The sequence below is a fragment of the Oxyura jamaicensis genome, chromosome 1 (assembly GCF_011077185.1).
Source record: "Oxyura jamaicensis isolate SHBP4307 breed ruddy duck chromosome 1, BPBGC_Ojam_1.0, whole genome shotgun sequence".
Lineage (NCBI taxonomy): Eukaryota > Metazoa > Chordata > Aves > Anseriformes > Anatidae > Oxyura > Oxyura jamaicensis.
This window is the reverse complement of record NC_048893.1, coordinates 89,454,637-89,474,075: the sequence shown is the minus strand read 5'-3', so window position 1 is coordinate 89,474,075 and position 19,439 is coordinate 89,454,637. Positions and strand designations below refer to the sequence as shown.

The window sequence follows — 19,439 nt, the reverse complement described above, 5'->3', positions numbered from 1 at the left end:
GGAAGTTACTGCAAAAGTCTTTCCTTACTGAACACATAACTACTAAATAACATAGAAGTGTCCAAGCAATGAGAAAAACAATATCCCTATGTTTCAAAACTCAAGTTTCCCAATTTCCAGAAATGACCTTATTGTACCTGGGAATCTCAAACTGGATGATGAATAGTCTTGCTGTCCAAATATTTGATGGGTTTTGTATTTCTCCTTTTTGGTTTTATGTTTGCATTCCTGAAGAGTCTCTGGTGGTAGCTGAGGTAGAATGCACTTGTTATTGTACTGAAATTAGCAGCAATGAATCACTTGCATTGGATTTTTTTTTTTTTATTTTATTTTTTTTTTAGAGAATAAGTAGTTTATTTTTTCTAGTCTTCTGTTATTGCACAGATATTCACCTTTCTGTATTTAATCTTAACAATGAATATCATTCAGTTATCACTTGTCTTTACTGACTTAATGATAGAGTAAGGTATTATACATATACATATAAATAAAATATCAATCACAGTTTTGAAATGTCAATGCTTTTGGTAGCAATTGTTTGCAAAAACAAGGCAAAACAGCATTATAGAGACAAACAAATAGTCAAGTAAAAAGATCAAATTAATTTATAATGAATTGACACAGCGTGAAATTTGGGCTAGTTTTAAGTTTGTGATAAAGAATTCCAAAGCAAGTATACCTATGATTAATTTTCAAATAAGACAGACTGAAAACGTACAAACTTCACTAGAATGGAGAAAAAAATTAAAGTATTTATAGCAATATTAATAGCAAGCAACTTACTTCAATCATATCAAAATGGAGCCTTATAAAATGAGGTTAAGCTTAAAATATCTCAAAAGCTGTTAACATATGGAAGTGCCCATTTAAGCCTCTCAAACAGCTTTAATTCTGACGGCCAGTGATATTGTTGCAGAACAGTATTCAATAACCTTCTGACACACTTAATGCATGTTTTTATTTTTCATCTCAAACTAGGAAAAAGTAGCTTTCACATAGCCATTAGAAATATACACACGTGCATAGTGTCACCACACAGAAAAATGTGTATGTGGGTACAGCTCTTGTTCATTGCCCAGTTGCACTCAATGAGTGTTTATGATGTAAAATAAATGGCAGCAGTATCTGAGGTCAGTTAAGCATTTAGATGTAAAGCAGTTTAAATGTTTTAACATGTAAGAAATCCATGCCCACATCTTCTTAAGTTCCGGGGCCAAGCTGCTTACTACCTATGATGTATTTGTGACTGATTCAGATACCAGTTATTATTAATGCATGGCCAATAAGTACAGAAATAGGCAAACTGCTGCCTATCACAACTGAATTTTTGTCTTGCATCATAAATTTTCATATGTATAACCCCACTGAAGCTTAACCATAAGATTCTGCAGTATCACAAAAATATTTAATGAACCAAACTACAGCAAGTGCTCTCCATAAAAACAGCTCACATCCAGTTTATTCCACCCTTACTTATCTTGAATAATATCCACAAGTCAAACAAGCAAAATAAGTGGTATTATAATAGCTATATTTGCCTATAAGTTTCACTAAAATTTCTTGATATACTTGCAGTCCAGCCATTTCTTGGAGTTCATTGATAAGAATGCTGTCCTCAGATCACCCCCTTGTCATTACCTGATGCTCTTTACACTCTTTCTTTCATAACTAAGACCTTATCTAGTGATGCTTACTCTTCCCAAGATTTCACTTGCTTAAAAAGAAAGAAAAAAAAAAAAAACACAGAAAAACAAAAAAACAAAAAAACAAAAAAACAAAAAAAAAAAAAAAAACAAAAAAACAAAAAAAAAAAAAAACAAAAAACAGCAATCCAAGCTGGTTTTATTTTTGTATCTCTCAGCAAGTTCTAATAAAGTAAATTGAGCAATATTCTCAGTTTATTGTATTGATAAACAGACTGTAAAGTGTTTTATGATATGGTACTTCCCGTATGAAAGACACTAGACTAACATAAATTGCAATTGTAACTGTAAAGTACTAAAATATATTTTCCCTCTAGGGCTCTCTAGTATATTTGGCTGAAAAAAATAAAATAAAATAAAATAAAATAGACTTGTTTATTGTATATATTTTTTGTAGTGTAATTAAATGTCTCTATGGTTTCTACTCAGGAACAGTCGTCTTTCCCGGCTCAAAGCAGTCTAAAGGCACACAAATAACTGTACGGAGCTGCCTTGTTCCATACTGGGGGTGAAGAAGCACTTTCTTTTTCTTTCTCCAAACTGTCACCAGAGGAACAGATCTTTCAGCACACACAGCCCTAACATTTCCAGGCCATGCAAAAAGTCCTTAGACTCTGGCTCAATCTTTAGAACTGTCCCAGCAATGCTGGCCTTCTGTGATCTCTATCAATGCAAAATTTTCCATTCTCTGCCCAAACCAGAGTCAAGTGGATTTATTGTGGTGATTACTTTGGATCTCATCAAAGTGAGTTCCACGTAAGAAGGCATTTTCCCTTTAAGAAGGATTAGGAATTGTCAGTGTGATAGCTCCTGTACCCAGAGGATGTAAAATAGGCAGAGGACATAAAACAGGCAGAGGGGCTCTTTCCCTCTACTGGTGATGGCTGGAGGCAGCCACCTGGACCAGTGAAGCCACAGAGGAGCACTGCATCTCCAGTGAAGTCCTGCAGTCCAGGCACGAGTCCTGTGGCCCTGGCTCACACCAACACAACTGCAGCTCTGCAACATCCACAGTGAAACTGAGGGCGAACTTGGTCCACAGTGGTTTTGTTTCACTGGATATAAAACAGAAACTTGCAGGGATGTGGTAATGTAACTACACAGTCCAGAGAGGCTTCACTTTGCACACAACAGCTGTATTTTGAAGCGAAGCTCTTCAAGGACACTTGGACCAACTGTGAGGCCTCTTACAACTCTCACCAGCAGCAAAACTACTGAAGTCCCAGTAACTGTTAAAGGGTAGGGAGAGGGAACAGTGGGAACCAGAGCAGTATCCAGAGCCAAGGGTCTTTGTTCAGTAAATACAATCCCTCCAGTTTCATACAACCTTGCTTTAACAGCACTTCCCACCCAGACTTTCCATTAAGAAAGAAGTGCTAATGGAGCTGTTGTAACCCTTCTTCAAACAAAAGGCAGCAGTTGAAATAATGGCTAACTGGGGAAAGAATGCTCACAGAAAAGTCACAGAATAGGTAATGTATCTTTGAAATAAAGGTGGAGGTGAGATACTTAGAAAATTAACCTCCTCTTCTCTTTTGGTCTTCCTTTAATAAAATGGTGATAAATCCATTAACTGTTTTAAGGTTCAGAGCAGCTGCATAATGAATCTAAGGGAATACACAGAGAAGTGCAAATTCGCCATTACACTTCAATAGCTTGTGCTCCACTCCGAATGAGATGGAGGATTATACAAGCACAAAAACACTCCCTGGAGTAGTTGAACAGAGCTGGTAGACTTAAGCTGAAACAGACACAATTAACTCCTCATACGTGTTTAAGGACAAAATGTTAAGCTTTTCTTTTGACACAGGCTTTCATAAGCCTTGGATATCCTTAGAGAAAAAAAAATCAGATGGGGCTTCTCTGGCAACTCAACAGCACACCTAAAAAAGTAAACCAAAAAAACAAAACAACAACAACGCAACCCACCCTCCTAGTCACAAATGGAGGGTCTGCTTGCTTCCCCATTGTTGTTTCTAGATCGTAAAACTCTAATAATTCAGGATTCATTTTGATCACAGAATTTCTAGGTTGGAAGAGACCTCCAAGATCATCTAGTCCAACCTCTGACCTAACACTAACAAGCCCTCCACCAAACCATATCCCTAAGCTCTACATCTAAATGTCTTTTAAAGACATCCAGGGATGGTGACTCTACCACTTCCCTGGGCAGCCCATTCCAATGCCTAACAAACTTTCGGTAAAGAAGTTCTTCCTAATATCCAACCTAAACCTCTCCTGGTGCAACTTTAGGCCATTCCCCCTCGTCCTGTCACCAGGGAGAATAGTTCAACCTCCACCTTGCTACAGCCTCCCTGAATCTCTAGTGAGCAATAGTCTATCTTGGATCTGAACCTGCTATTTTAATTTGAAAACATTTTGGTATTGTGTGTGTTCGTGTGTGTTTTCCACTTGTTACTCTTGCCTAAGCCTTCCTTAACTGTTCTTCAACCATTTATTTTTCTAATTCTGTGAAGATTTTATAACAGGTAGAAACTTCGTTGTTCAAAGATAGACAACACAAAATACTCATCCTATGTTCCTTGTTTCATTCTTCAACCAGAGAAACATTGATAATGGCTTGGACATCCATGAGGCAGAATTTGTCGTGAACCCATATCTCTTTGTACCCATTGTTACACTATAATGTCTCAAAATAGCCAACCTCTTCTGTCCTGGACTTTCTGAAAAGGTCACGTCTTATGATAAAGCAAAGTATGAGAAGAACACAGAATTTAAAGTTTGCAAAACTGGTCATACACTTCTGTGACAAAGCTGGAATAGCAGCACTAACGTTAGCAGTAGTGAATACTTTTCTCCCCCAAATGGAAAGATGTCTGAAAATGAGGAAAACAAACAAAACCAAGGAAACACATATAAGAGGAATTTACAAAATCTCAGGCAATGAGAAAATTCAGTCTTAATTAATTTGTATATAACTAGTTCAAGTCATAAGTTGGACCAGAGCAGCAGAGTCCCCCTTGGTCAGGAGAGTGTGCCAACTCTACTGAGGTTGCTTTTAGGTGACAGTCATCATTTAACAACTAATATTTTCACCACTACCCTGAAGGAAAGAGGAATATACACTTGAGTTGACACATTTCCTCAACATTTTAGCAGTAGCTAGTGCATGCACCAGGTTTTGCACTTTGCAGGATCCCAGTGAAAGAAAACAGGAGAAAATGAAGGCAGGTCTCCAGAAAACTCCACTTCTCTTCCTCCTCACTTCAGACATTTAAGGGAGAATGAATGGAGGAAAGATGCCCTATCCCAGTATGTTTCATGATAACATGAAGTGATCAGAATTTATCCACATTCCTACCGATTTAAGACCATTTTATATAATGGACTCTGTCAAAGAACTCTTGTTTAGAAAGAGTGTTTTCCTTTAAGGTTTCTTGATAAATCTGTTGACTAATACACGCAAAACCCATCTGTTCCCTGAAGATTGCCTCCAGAGCACAGAGCACTGCCTTTAATAATGTACATCCTTCTTGTTGTGTTTTCCTCTTTTCCTGGGATATGCACTGAGTGGTTTTGATGGTTCTTCTCTATAAGTGTGATGAAGGATGCATCAACCTTTAAAGTAAACATGTTGCAGGTGGGAAACAAGCATCCCCCCAAAGGAGACCTTATGTACACTTTTTGATGTTTGAACACCCTCCTCCTATCACCATTTCATCATCTGTAGTAAGCTACAGTCCAAAAACAAGCTGTTAGGTAGTCTACAACAAGCTAAAAGAACAAGCTTTTCCTCTGTACACAGCAGAACTAATGATGCCTGGTCTGTTCTCTGTGCAGATTTCTAGGTGTCTAATAAAGAATCAGCTTTTGAGGTCTCAGTGGGAGACCTTAATAGGGCATCTCTTCGCAGTCACCTACTTGCAGAGCACTTACAGAATTCTAACAGCTCCAAAGTCATTCATTTTCTATGAAACTGAATTGAAATTGGTCACTGTGTTTGCAGATTACTTGGAGGGGAGAAGAAGAGGACTGAAGTGCAACCAAGTATGCTCATTCCCATAGAAGACTTGGCTAAAAATCCCATTTAACTGCGGAGAGGTAGAGGAAAGGTGATATACAAGGGGTGAGAAACATCAACAAAAATGAAGGAAAACAGCATCAAGACAAAGCAAAGAGAGGAACCAAAAGGACAGTAAAGCACACAATGAGCAAATCTTTACTGAGAAGATTTTATTCCTTTTATTCCTTTATATCCAGATTCCACTTTGCAATACTCACTTGAATAACCAATGTTTCTCCAGGTTGGCATGAAAATGCAAATGTTGCCTTTTTTCATCATAATAGAAATAATATTTTCATGTCATAGGAAACAATTCTTTAGCAGTAAATAAGGGACCACATGCCTTCATTTAGTGACTATTAATACTTTGTTAAGAAAGAATCATTCTGATTTTTTCCCCAATGTCTATAATTGTATGACAGTTCTGTCATATCCTACCAGTATCTAGGGACTGAATCTGTCCTGTTGGTGCCTTCTCCTTCCACCCTTTCCTATTGAAAGTAAAACAGCTGTTCAGTCAAAGAACATTTCAACAAAAGGCCTGCAGATTTTTTCTGGTGTCTACTCACAGTCCAACAGAGGTTACACATTGCTACCCCTGCTGTAGCTTCTGGGGGAATGGTGAGGAAAGAAAGAGGATGAGCATTTGCAGAAAAAGGAAGGATGGTCTCATATAGATCTGTTATAGGTCACAACCTATTACACTGTCCTACATCTGTAGTATCTGGACTCCTGAAATGTTCTTATTCTAATACCTTCAGTAGGAAATGAGTTTCTAGCTAGAAGTTTAGGAATGTGCCTGTATCTTTAGAGACCTACTTACTTGATGTTGCAGGATAGATTATGTTAATATAAAGATCTCTACCCAGAAATGCTTTACTTCCTGTTACATCTTGAGGCATCTGTTAGGGATGATCAGAGTGCAAATGTGTTGAACCACTGTGAGTTATTGAACTACAGATGAAGTTGGGAAGGTAGGATACTTCACAGGAGAGAAGGGCCAGAACAGAGAATGATTTGGGTTTAGTCCTTTTTATTTTAATCATTCTTACCCAGTACATACGATTTATTTGTTTTAAAAGTTCCCTCTAGTCTGTGTATCCATCATTAAATTCCTCTAGTCTAGGTATCCAACATTAAGTTCCTCTGAAGAAATTACAGGAGTTCAAAATTACATGAAAAAGCAGATCTAATCTATAAGTCCCACTAAGACAATTTCCTATGCTTTAGAATAGATGCAAAGAAATACTTTTTTTCTACTATTATTGGAAGCACAAGTGAAATTTCTACCAGCCTTTAATTATTATGGTCTGTGAAACAGTGGTCTTGTCAGGAAATCCTGTACGTACCAAAGTTCCCCCTTCTCTGTCTCAAATCTCAAATTAAACAGGCTCTGCAGAAATTATGAAACCGCTTTAGCAAATTGTTGATTGTATATGAAGCCTACATCAGAGGTGACATTATCTTCTCTCCTTTTTTTTTTTTTTTTTTTTTTTTTAGCATTGCTGTTATCTGAACAAATAAAAGTAATAAAGCACCAGGAGAATATGGTGAATACAAATGTTACTTAGATTGATTCAAAGCATCTCTATGTTTAAAAGGTGAATTGCCAAGCTTAGATAAAAATGGTATGGCTAGTGATACCTAACAATTACCTTCACTAACCAGACTCTGTATAGTATTACTTTTATTTAACTTTAACCTGTGTTTAATTTAATATTTAAAGAAATAGTAATGAAGTATTACTTGAAGCAGAAAATCTACTGAAGTACTCTCAATTTCCAGATTGCTTAATGAATCTAATCTTCTGCATAAAATTCTATGAAGGATTTTTTTTATTTTTTTTTATTTTTGTCCTGCAGAGCATTTTGATAATGAAATTATCATTGCAATATTCTAAGGAAAGCTTGCTTGCTGTTAGTGTAATGATCAAGTAAATGAAACCAACCATTCCATCGGCATAAGTGGATACTAGAAGGATTATATGGGGGGTATATATTCTAATAACCCTACTGCTTCAGGACTGGACACTGGGAAAACAGAACATGGGTAGGCTCATTTTCTCTCCCTAAATAACATCATCTTTTTCCCACACTGTGAAACACAGGGGATTGGCAAGAAATTGCCAGGGATTGGCAAGACAGACCACTGGTCTGATCTAATAGGTTCTTTCTTACATTCTTATCTTTATATATGTACATATTGCCATTCTTACTCTGTATGCAGTCATGAGATATCCTCACTTTCTTTCAGATGCATACTCCTTATCCATTTCAAAGCTTTGTTCTCACACCTTCTGTATATATATGACTCTTGTATTACGAGTACAAGTGTTGTCAGAGAATGACATGTTTGAAGTATATTAATGAAATGTGAAGCATCAGAGGACTTTACCAGAGTAAAAAAGAAAGCATTCGTAGCATTGATTTAGGAAAGCTTACACCACCTAACAGTTCCAAAATGCTATGTATAGCTGAAAAGACATTTGGATAATCATGCTTTACTAACAGAATGAGACTTGCATGTAGACTGGAAAAATAAAACTCATCATCCAGGTTCAAGGCAACAATGGAGAAGTTAAGAATCAGAGCCAAATGTTCACTGGAATGTTGGCTCTCCCTGGAAATAGAAGAAACCCACATTTTGCATTTAAAGGGGAGAAAAGACAGGGAATATGTATCTAGTTTGGCTTCTTTTACTGTTATTTTTTATTTTCTGCAATGAAATACACTTCAAGTGGCTCTATTTTCCATTTCATGCCACCAGTATTACAACAGGAAAACTGTCTTAAGTTAGCCAGGTCACCAGTTTATTCCAGTGTAATGCAGTTGGACAGTATTAAATGTTTTCTCTTACTATAAAAGATCACAGATTTAGCATGATTCATTGGTGTGTTTTCAGCATTAGTTACCGTAAAGATGAGGATAAAATGCAACTGAACAGTTCTGAACAGCTTCTGAAATAGATACTTCCACCTAGCATGTGTTTACCTGGTGTCTCCTATTATTTTCTCAAATTGAAGTAGAACAGAGCAAGTTCATTAACAACATTCTCCAAAATGGACAGGGTCTATATATAGAAAGTAGAGTGTTTTCTGAAATACTACCAACCCTCCATAACACTCTTACCTTTCTCCCTAGCATTGCATACTTTACTACCCATGGTGACCATGTTAATCTAATCCTCACTTTACCTTCCATTCTGTTTTTTTTTTTTTTGTTGTTGTTTTGTTTTTTCATTTTTTCATTTTTTCTTTTTTCTTTTTTCTTTTCCATCCTTATCTTTCTCTTTGGTTTGCTTGAAAAATTGCAGGTCTCTATTAATTTACATCGCAACTTGCTGTGCATATTTACCCTCTGCCTCTTGTGATCCTGTTGCAGAGCTCCTTGTAGGTTTGTCTGAAGATGTACACTCCCTGACTGCCTCTTTGTCCTTCAAGGATAGAGTATGTTGCAAAGGAAAGAGCTGAAGAAGGCCTAAGACAAGAAAAAAATGTAGAAAAAAATATAGGAAGGACACAATGAAGTGCCCAGCCATTTCCTCTCTCGCTCTGTTTCTCAAGGGCTTCTGTGGATTGGCTTCCTGCTGAGCAGTCAAAAGGAGAAACTGGGCTAAGGTAAATGTGCTCTTGGAGGAACGCTGTCAGTTCTCTTGTTTTAGTGTAAATCAAAGCCTCACTCCTCTTGCCAGTACACCAGACCTCTGCTACATAGTTGGTACCTGACTCCCAGTATCTCCCTGCAGTTCTGTCTCCTTCACTTTCTCAAACAATTGGTGTACAAATGAGGAGCCAAATTTTCTTTTCAGCAGTTCCATAGGCCTTCCATACCTGTCTAATCATCCAATCTTTCATCTCTGGGAAGTTTAAAATAATGCCAAATCACAAGAAATGAAAATAAGCTTCCTTCCTAATCTCACACCTTTTCTGCCATCCTTCACAACATGTAAGGCTGTCCTTATGATCAGCCTTACATGAAATAAAAGCAGGTTCTCCCAGCCTTATCTTCTTCCCCTTGGTTATCTCTACATCAAGCTGAAAAGATGGAATTTAGGACTGTAAAAAAGGTAAAGTTAGTGTAGGATAAAACTACACTATATAACACTAATATATTATACTATATACACTATATAACAAAATAAACGCTGTATATCTACAAAATCAGTTTTTAATTTTCAAAATTCTAGGCTTAAAAAACCTAAACAGACAAATGATGCTCTATGCCAAATCAATGGAAAAGCATATTCTTAATTTGTTTTTACAGACTGAGGTGAGGTGCATTCCCTTCTCAAGTAGCTGTATTTTCTGCTGACTGGCCCAATACATTATAATCTCTTCATTTCAACATTGTATAAAATTGCCAAATGATAAACACTGTTTGCAACTGAGCAGAAAATAATATATACAATATCATTACCGCTTTAATGCTCCACAAGATTATGGAGTTTAGGGACCTGGGCTTCTTATTCACTGTTCTAAACTTGACAGGGGCACTCACTTTCAAACTTCTGTCACAACTCCATACTTAGGAATGCCAGCACTTCTAGCTCAGGACTGAAAGGTTTTCACTCTCTTTCTCCACATGCCTATTTCCACAGGTCCTGCAACACTTTTTGCATGAAATGACAGGAGGAATCAAGATAAGGGAAAATGTCACCAGAATATTATCTCTCTCTACATATACTTGCACTTTCTGACTGACAATAGGAAGCTCCATTATACCTTGTTTTTTTCTACTGTTATGCCTACCATTCGAATGCAATGAGAATGGAGAAGGATAGATTTGCTTGATGCCTTTTCATAATTACGAAGTCTTTAAAGTAATTTCTTTCAGATAAATATAGGTAGACAATGACTAGCATTCAGTGAAATTGATGAATACCACATTGAATGCAAAATGTATATAGAGTAACAAAGAGAAAAATGTGATGTTTCACACTGAAACCTTCACACGTATTCAGGGCTTTGTATGACTTTCTGTCTTCATCACAGAATATACATAACTTTTCAAAGATCTTTTCAAAGAACTGCCAAAAAGGTAATTCACATTTTTATAAAAGAAGAAAACAAAATGCTTAATTCTGGTGTTAAATGTATTCACCTCCAAACCTAGCACTCAACCTTTCCTTTATGTAAATGATTTTTTGGGAATGTATATTTTGATTTGAACTGCCAATTTTCTTGGTTTGAGTCAAAACTGATTATTGAGGTTGCTAGCCCCATGTGGAAACAGAGGGCGAAAGACCTGAATATAACCATACCATTACACCTGTTAAGGTTTTGTCTCACTGGATTTGACAGGAAAGATCTCTGTAGCTACTATTATTATTTTTTTATTATTATCAAAGACCAGAACTTTAATTGCACCCATAACTTCTCTTATCAGCAAATCTGAATCCAATTGTGCTAACACTTCGCTCACCTTCAACTTTTTTTGTTTGTTTGTTTTAGGAACATTTCTTCGTGGTTCTAAACAACATAAATTTGGTTTCCTCATCAAGAAGCTCATTTAGCTGCAGCTTGATTGCAAGTAATTTGCCCTAACTGTTTCTGTCTTTTAATTGTTTGTGCCTTTTTCTAATCTATAAACTGTAACTTCAGGCAGGCCATTTTTGTCTTACCATTTCCTCTTTGGAAAGGCATATCTAATAACCCACCTCATATCCTGTGGCTTTAGGCATCTGAAATCATATGAACAGAAGGGATAGACCATCGATTCAACTCCAAGTTCATTTAAAAAAATACTTCCATAAAATCTCCTTTTTAAGAAATAGGGAAATAAAAGTTCATCCATGAAATTCAGTTTGGTGGAAAATAAATATGCATCACCATTGGTACAGAACTGACTCCCTCTTCTGTTTCCACAGCATTTCCTTATGACCTCCAAGAGACATGAAATTCTAAGTGCCAATTTGAGTACTGCTACAATGCTTGAGTTAATCAGAGTCCAATGAATTTTATTCCCACAGTTCTGAATTGGCACCATTTACCCTACTGGAGACAGAATACATGATCTCATTAGAGTCTCTGGACTTAGTCAAGCCTATGCATGAAGCAGATTTTTTTTTTTTTTTAAGTAATCTCATTAGAAGTTCTACCAAATATGGTATCCATATCAAATCTCTTTAATTCCTCCCACATAATCTCCTTTGCCCCCAAAATGTAATGTAACTGTATTAGTCAGATTAGCAGCACATTCAGGAGTAATCTCTTCCAAAACAAGAGAACTATATGCATTTTTTTTTTCTGATCCCCAAATTTTTGTTTGTGTTAATTATTCTAAAGCTAGCTGACAGCATGAGTAACACTCTTCCCTCCCTACAGTCTGAATAACAATCACAGAATTTGCATTTGTTTCTTCTTTTTGTTAGGACATAAGATCTCTCCTCCACGTTTTTTGTTCTGAGTGACCGCCTGCTCTGACTTGGACTGAGGTCTTTGACCAAGCTCCCAAGTGAATATTTTCAGCCGTGTCTTATTTTATGACACCTGCATAAAGCACAAAATACACACAGGAGTACAGCAGCTTTGGGTGAAAGATTGGTGAAAGAATGCCAAGCACAGTAGGATTTCATTATCTTAAAGAATGAAGTTTCTTAGACAGGTATTTTCTCACAAGATCTCAAGACCATGGTTAGCTATCACACTTGTCTGACGGGGAGCAGGGACTTCACCCAGAGGAGCATTTTTAGGAAAAAGAAAAAAAAAAAAAAAAAAAGAATGAAAAGCATTTTCTGTCTGCAGTAACAGAAGTTTAGAAAGCTTTAACCCTGCCTTGAGAAATTTTCCTTCTCCAATATTTAAACTACTGAAAATACTGAGACTACATTATGAAATGAAGACCACCTTCATGTAGGTGATCTTCAGACAAATGTCAATCAAAAACTTTTAACCAATAGATTCTGGAAGCTTTCTGTGAGGCAATGAGCAGAAGTGTGCATGTGGACTCTGAGAAACATGCACTGGACATGTACATATGTATTGTCCCTTCAAAGCTCTCTTGTCCATGTAACATTTTTTCTTGATGGATAAATAAAAGTAAGCAATGAGACTAGACAGCCTGCACATTTTGACAATGCCAATAAAAAGCCATTTTGAGAAAAAGATGCATTGGCTGAGAAATTCTATTTTATAAGCTAAGTGGCTCATGTCTGCTTGTATTAGCCTGAAAATTACTGAAGTGTTTCTGAAGCTCTTCTGTTTTTCTTCAAAGACCTTTGAAATCATACTGGAAGTCTTATGAGTTGATTATACTGTAGGATCTCACATGTCTTCTGTCAGGCAAAGACAGACTGGCATGAAAAAACGTCAAGACTCCTCAAAAATAATATAATGAATTACTTAAAGATAATATTAACAAGAAGGTATGAAGATTCTTTAAATTACGAAAAATAAATCATTTTTGTATGAAAGCTCTGATTTCCCCTCCATTTCCCCCAACATGTACTTTAAACAAGGCAGCAATTGCTAATTGCCTGATTCCAGTCAGGCAAAGAATCTTCAGCTCATTTATGGACACAAACTGCTGTTGCCTAAAAGATTCAGTATGCGAAGTTCCATTTCCAAATGTGATATAAGTTCTTGGAAGCCTAAAGAACATAGGAGTTAACACAACTGAACTACTAAAACACTTCTGAAAATGATCTGTTAGCAGAAAATTTCTGAAAGTCCCTTGGGGCCAAAGTAGTGTAACTCCCACTTAGAGACATTATGATAAGCTCCCAGATCTCATTTGCAGAGGGTCCCAGGCTCTCCCATCGAGTGAAAATTCTGTATCACTTACAAAAACTCCTCTGGGCTTCTTTATTCCCTATTATCAAGGCAGGTAGTGAGAGAATGGGCAGAATGAGATTAAAAATGTCGAGTAATGTATTTAGGACACTAAAAAAATTAATTCTACAAGTCAAGTATTGAATCTTTGGCTGAATGAAGCAGATATGGTTAATAACAGGAGACACCAACAAAATGCCACTAGCATGCTGAGTGGGAATAATATAATACACCATGACCATATGGATTCAAGAGAGTAATTACATATGAGTAACCCATCTGATCTTTCATGTTGCCAGGCTTTTATCTCAGATAGTCATTTTTCTCTGCTATTACCAGCCTTTTGTTCTAATGAAGAACATCCTCCCCTTTCACCATCCTTATTATATCTAAGTAATCATTATACATGGATATAGAAGAGGTTGAATTCCTCTAAGCAGATGCATGTGGATGAAATGGTAAAAATTCCTTTCTACAATGACAGAACTAGCTATATATGCTTATTTGGTACCAGCCAATAATTCAAATTTAACTGGTTTTAGTGGGCATTCCCACAAATCTGAACACAATTCACACAGTAAAGAGATCAAAGTTTAAGGAAGAAAAAGAATAGGGAAAAGGAGGCAAAAAAAGAAAAAAGGTTTTCTTTCTTCTAGAGTGGCATCTTCTATTAAAACAATACAGAAATAGTATATCCCAGAGTGAAGTAATAATATATTGGACTTCTCCACAAGCATGAATTCTTGTCTTTACATCTGCACTGAAAAACTAAAAAAAATGCTTTCCATGTGAAATGAGCGCATAGCCCTTAAACAGATTTTACACAAGAGGCAGAAGCAAGAACAGAATAGTAGAGCAATGATTTTAAAGACATAATTGGGACTGGAGAATAAGAAAGTAGATTAAGTTATCCAGGAGAAAATGACAGAACTCTACTTTTTTCCAGCTTCATTGAAACTCTTAAAAATGCCCATACAGAAATTCTAGCTAACGTTAGTTTCTGGCAGTCACTTTGTTCACCTCATTTTAGAAGGGATGAAGGAGAAATGATCAGGTAAAAAGGGGGGCACATTTAAATAAGTGAACAGATACACTTCTTCATCTCCAGAGGGGACAAACCAGGAATAATTCTAGATATATCTGAGTCAGAAATTTCCCTTCTACAGAAAGGGGTTAGAAGGAGTTGCCACTACAGTCTGTAACAGCTCTCTTTCAGTTAGCTTATTTTTAACAATTAGAGGAGCTATTCAGACCCACTGTAGCCCTTTCTAATATGTGCTGAAGAAACTTGAAGTATTATGCTTTCATACCACTTGCAATACCAAAACATACCTTCCTGATAGACTTTACAATCTATAAGAAACTCAAGCTGTGTATGATAAAGAATTTGACACACCTTGAAGCAGCATATGTTTCTGTTGGTTACTGGCTGTAGATGTAGAGCGTAAGAGCTCACAGGAAAGTCTTCCATGCCAATTTATAAACTCATTACACCATGCTGACACAAAAATGCTTAAGACAATTTGTTCAGTCCCTGTAAGGCAATGATTTTACTCACTTTCTCATGTCCGATTGTGAATGTTTTCTTAACCCATATGCGGAGATCATTTGGACATAGTAAATCTGATCAAAAGCAATTTTCACTAAAATACTAGCAAGGGAGATCCACCTGTCCAGCCAGATCTCTGACAAGCTCCTCTCTGTGGCTCTAAGAAGAGATATTTGCTTAGGTTCAGGGCAAAATGGGCAAAATTCCACAGCGTGGCCCAAAGCATATTTTTTCACATATTTGCATGAGATGAAAGTTCTCTATGCTTTTAGGGAAGGAAAAATGTCGATGGTTTGACTAAAAAATGAGCTCTTTGCAGCAGTGTTCATTCTTATTTTTTCCTGTATACAGGAAAATTCCTTTCCTCTATACAGAAGAAAGGGCATTAAGAAAATGTATTTTTTGCTTCCTCTGAAGTTGCGAATTCCCCACTGATGACAGTTTTTCCCTCTAGATTTTTGAAGGCTTAGAACCTTTTTTTTTTTTTTTTTCCCTCCATTTGGCAGCATGTAGTCACATTAACCCCGTTAAAATCTCTTGTTCTGCTCTGAATTGACACTGGAGTATCTCTGACCAACAAAGACTAGTGCATGCTCCTGAGGATTTGTTCCATTTACCCTGTGCAGCAGCATAATCACTTGTTTTCTTGGGAAGGTATGAGACAATCTTCTGATGTGATATAAAGTTATTAATGCTACCTGATATTTGCTTTGACAGCTGCTCTGTATCCTCTTTAATCATCTTCATCATGGTTCACAGCTCTTTTTCTCCTTCATTTCGTTTTTGCCTATGCTTCCGAGGGAGAATGGTGCAAACACAAGTTGATAAATCTTTCAGCCCTTCATGTATTTCCCCCCTTTATCTTTACTTCCAAAGTTTCACTATTTGGCTTTTTTTTCCTGCTGCTCAATAAGAGAACATAAGTGTTCCAGATGCAAATGCCATTGGAGTATAGTATTTATAAAATATTCAGAGTCTCATGGGAGAAAATTAGTTTGCAGCACACATCCATTCAACAGGTAATTTGGGTATGCATTAAAAGGGCCCCTTTGGTACTTGAGAAAACTTTTAAAAATCACATTATGAGCATTAGCTGCCTGACTTTATTATATTTGGATGCCTTCCCTTTGAAGTTATTGATAATGCTTAGAGGAGCTACTTCTGGTACATAAGAGCTTTCTGCTGTTGTGACGTTTTTTTGGAATGACATCATATTTTGTCACCTGCCTTCCATTTTGTGGCACAAACCCCTCCCTGTGAAGCTAAGTTCTTCTTGTCTGCTGTCAGGCAGGCTCCTGTATCTGCCCAACAGCATGCAGTGCAGGAGCAGACATTCTCTAAGCGATGCCACTGTCACCCACACTCCCTCAACAGTCTTATTCCTTCAGTTGCCCTGAGAGCAGGATACTGCCTGGCTTGGCCCCATACACTCCAAGATTAAGATTTTAGGTCAGATCAGTTCACCAACAGAGAATGGCAAAGATTTTAGGATATGGGCTTCCTCCCTGCAATATACAAATTCCACAAAGTGGTCAGCAACTGGTAGTTGGAGATGTGAGAGGACTGCAATCCTGCAAGTGAAAAAGGAGCAGTTCCCAACCAACAAAAGCAATGGGGAAGCCTCACGGAGGGCCAGAACCCATCCACCTCTTCAGTCTGCCTGCAGTATGCAGCTGCAGAGACAGCCCCCAAAATTCATTACTTCAAAGCTGTCTTCCAGGCCTGATAACCTACTTCTCATGTCATAGGACAGTGTCTGCACTCCATGGGGGTCCATGTTGAGTCAAATTCCTATATTTACACATTCTTGTGCAGTTCTACAGACAGATTTGCAAAACCTAGCAATACTGACTCTGGTTGGTATTACGAGAAGATTAATGAACAGCAATGCTTTGACCTCTTTGACAATAGTGCAGTTCAGAGATTGAGGAAGCCTGCACTGCTCTGGGGGTTATAAGCAAACAAACAAAAACAGTAGAAACAAAACCAAAAACAACTGAAAAAGGGAAATAAATTCTCTGATCACCTGTCAGGCACATGGAAAACACTGTTGTCCCTCAAGTTTTACAAACAGGAGCCCTGACTTCAAATTCTTGGGATCAAACTTGTTTCTCTCAGTCATATTAAATACATTCTTTTCATGCCAGTAGATTTCATACATCACAGAAAAGAAATGGCTCTTGATATCTGTCGGTTTCAGAGTCAGCTGATTATGATCAAAGTTTAGCATCTCAGTGCCTTACAGGGAAAATCCATTTAGAAATATGATGGGGGAAGCAAGAGCAGAGCTACTCCACTTTGATTTTTAGCCAGGGTGTATCTAGGAACTGAAAACACAAAGGTATGATCTTTTCCTTTTTCTTTGTGCACTGTGGTATTCATAACAGTGTCTCACGGTGGCTGCTTCCCCCTTACACATACCTTTTATGTCTTAGCTCACAGGAAAAAACACTTAGCAGGGTGGAAATCCAGAGCTTTTATAAGATGACTTTCTCCCTTTCAGAAAAATCTTTATGTCCAGCTATACCCAGCCACACAGGACAAGTCTCCAGCTCAGCTGCTGCAACATCAAAACCCACCTGAAACACCACAGTCCTCCTAAACATCACTCCATATCACAGCATCTGACTCTTTCTAATTAATTTCCTTTGTTGTGCTGAGAGCATCCAGGAGCTAATTGTTCTGATGAGACAGATAAAACATCAAAGGATGTTCTAAAATGTGTTCAAAACTGTGGCACATTTACAGCAATGCCATCTGAAGCCCACCAGCATCCAACCAGCTGCCGCTGGTCCTGGGGGCCTCATTGAGGTGCTGGATCACTGCTGTGACATCCCACCTTTGCAGCAGAGAGGAGCTTGGCCTATTCGGACTCTGTATTTTTGCTGGGGTTGCTAGCAAGGATGGCACTCTTGGTCGTAGGGGAAGGTGTTGCATGTGACAAAAGATGATCTCCTGCTCTTTTTCCTCTCCCCTTGTAAAGCCCCTCCATCCCTCCCACACTCACCCCCACTAATTTCAAGTAAGCCCTAAGCAGCCATCAGACAGTAATGAGTTTTTGCAATTGACGAACTGGATGGATTTGAACTACTGAACCAAGAATTAAAATGCTCCATTATCCCTGCATTCAGTAATTTGTCTGTGTCTCACTAAGAGCACAGCAAATAGTTCGGATTTCTGACCAGATCCTTCCACATGTCACACAAATAAAAGTACCTCATCTGGAAACAGCATGCTCTCAAGTCCCATCACTGCTTGATGTATAAGGTTCTACATTAATAGACCAAAAGAGCAATGTAAACATCTGTTAGCCCAATTCTAGACACTGTAACAAATTTTCCCCTTAACAAGTTTGTTCACATAATGAACAATAAATGTGAAAGAAAAAAAAAAAAAAAAGGAAAAACTAAGGACAACTTGAGATAAAGACTGATGCAGTAAATAGGCACACAGTCACCTGGCTTTGTGGGTTTAATGTACATGCACAAGTAGTTATGAACAGGACTGCCTCTTTGAAATAAGGTCTTGGAAAAGAGGGAAATGGAGACAATAAAGAAAATATGGGAGTCCTTTAAGCTATCTGAAAAGGAATCAGAGAAGAGGGAAAATGGCTGAAAGCAACAATGCAGACAAGGAACAAATAAACCATGCTCCAGATGTTCCAAAAGGAAAAAAAACAGGTCACCACAGCATGAGGGACACTGCACGGAGAACATCAAGATACACAAGCTATATAAGGGGGCCGCCCCCCCCCCCAACCACACCACAGACGAGACAGAGAAGCCTGGCAGAAAGCAGGAACCCTCAAAGGGCAAAACGGCATGTCCCTTCCCCTTCTCCTGGGCTCCTAGCACTGAAGGACTTGTTCCAGTTCTCAACAGTGTTGCAGGAAAGAGGGGTGGGGAAAAAAAAAAAAAATTAAATTAAAAAAAATGCTTCTGGGCCCTGCTGAAGTTACAGCGAGTATCAGGACAAAATTCTTGCCTGTCCCTGGGCTGTCAGCAATTTTTCAGGATGGAGGTTGGCAGTACTGTTTTGATAACAAAGCTTGTTTATACGGGTACAAAGGAGGCTCTCTGAGGTCAAACAGCACCCTTGGAAATGGAGTGACGAGTTTAACAGACTTGCTATGATGTTTTTTGGTATTTGACCTTAAACAACACATGAAGCTTGGAGGATAAAAGAAAAACAAAGCTATAAACATAAACTGAAACAAGTTTTTCAGAGTTCTACCTAAAACACAAACAATAAAAGGAAACAGAGAGAAAATAATCACATATGAATAGAAAAAATAACAAAGCCAAAAAGCTGCTATTTGAACTGCAAGGAGAGATGTATTCAGAGCAGATAAATCTCCTGTCACTTGGTATTTTTATGATGCAGGCAGAGTAACTG

General features: G+C 37.7%; 1 long non-coding RNA gene across 1 annotated transcript in view; it reads right to left on the bottom strand.

The window, feature by feature from the left end:
• The window catches only part of LOC118160391, a 125,901-nt gene extending 107,318 nt beyond the window's left edge, over positions 1-18,583 (bottom strand). The window contains exon 1 of the long non-coding RNA XR_004747455.1: positions 18,502-18,583. This is a non-coding gene — a long non-coding RNA (uncharacterized LOC118160391). The remainder of the gene's footprint in view (positions 1-18,501) is intronic.
• Positions 18,584-19,439: the final 856 nt, after the last annotated feature.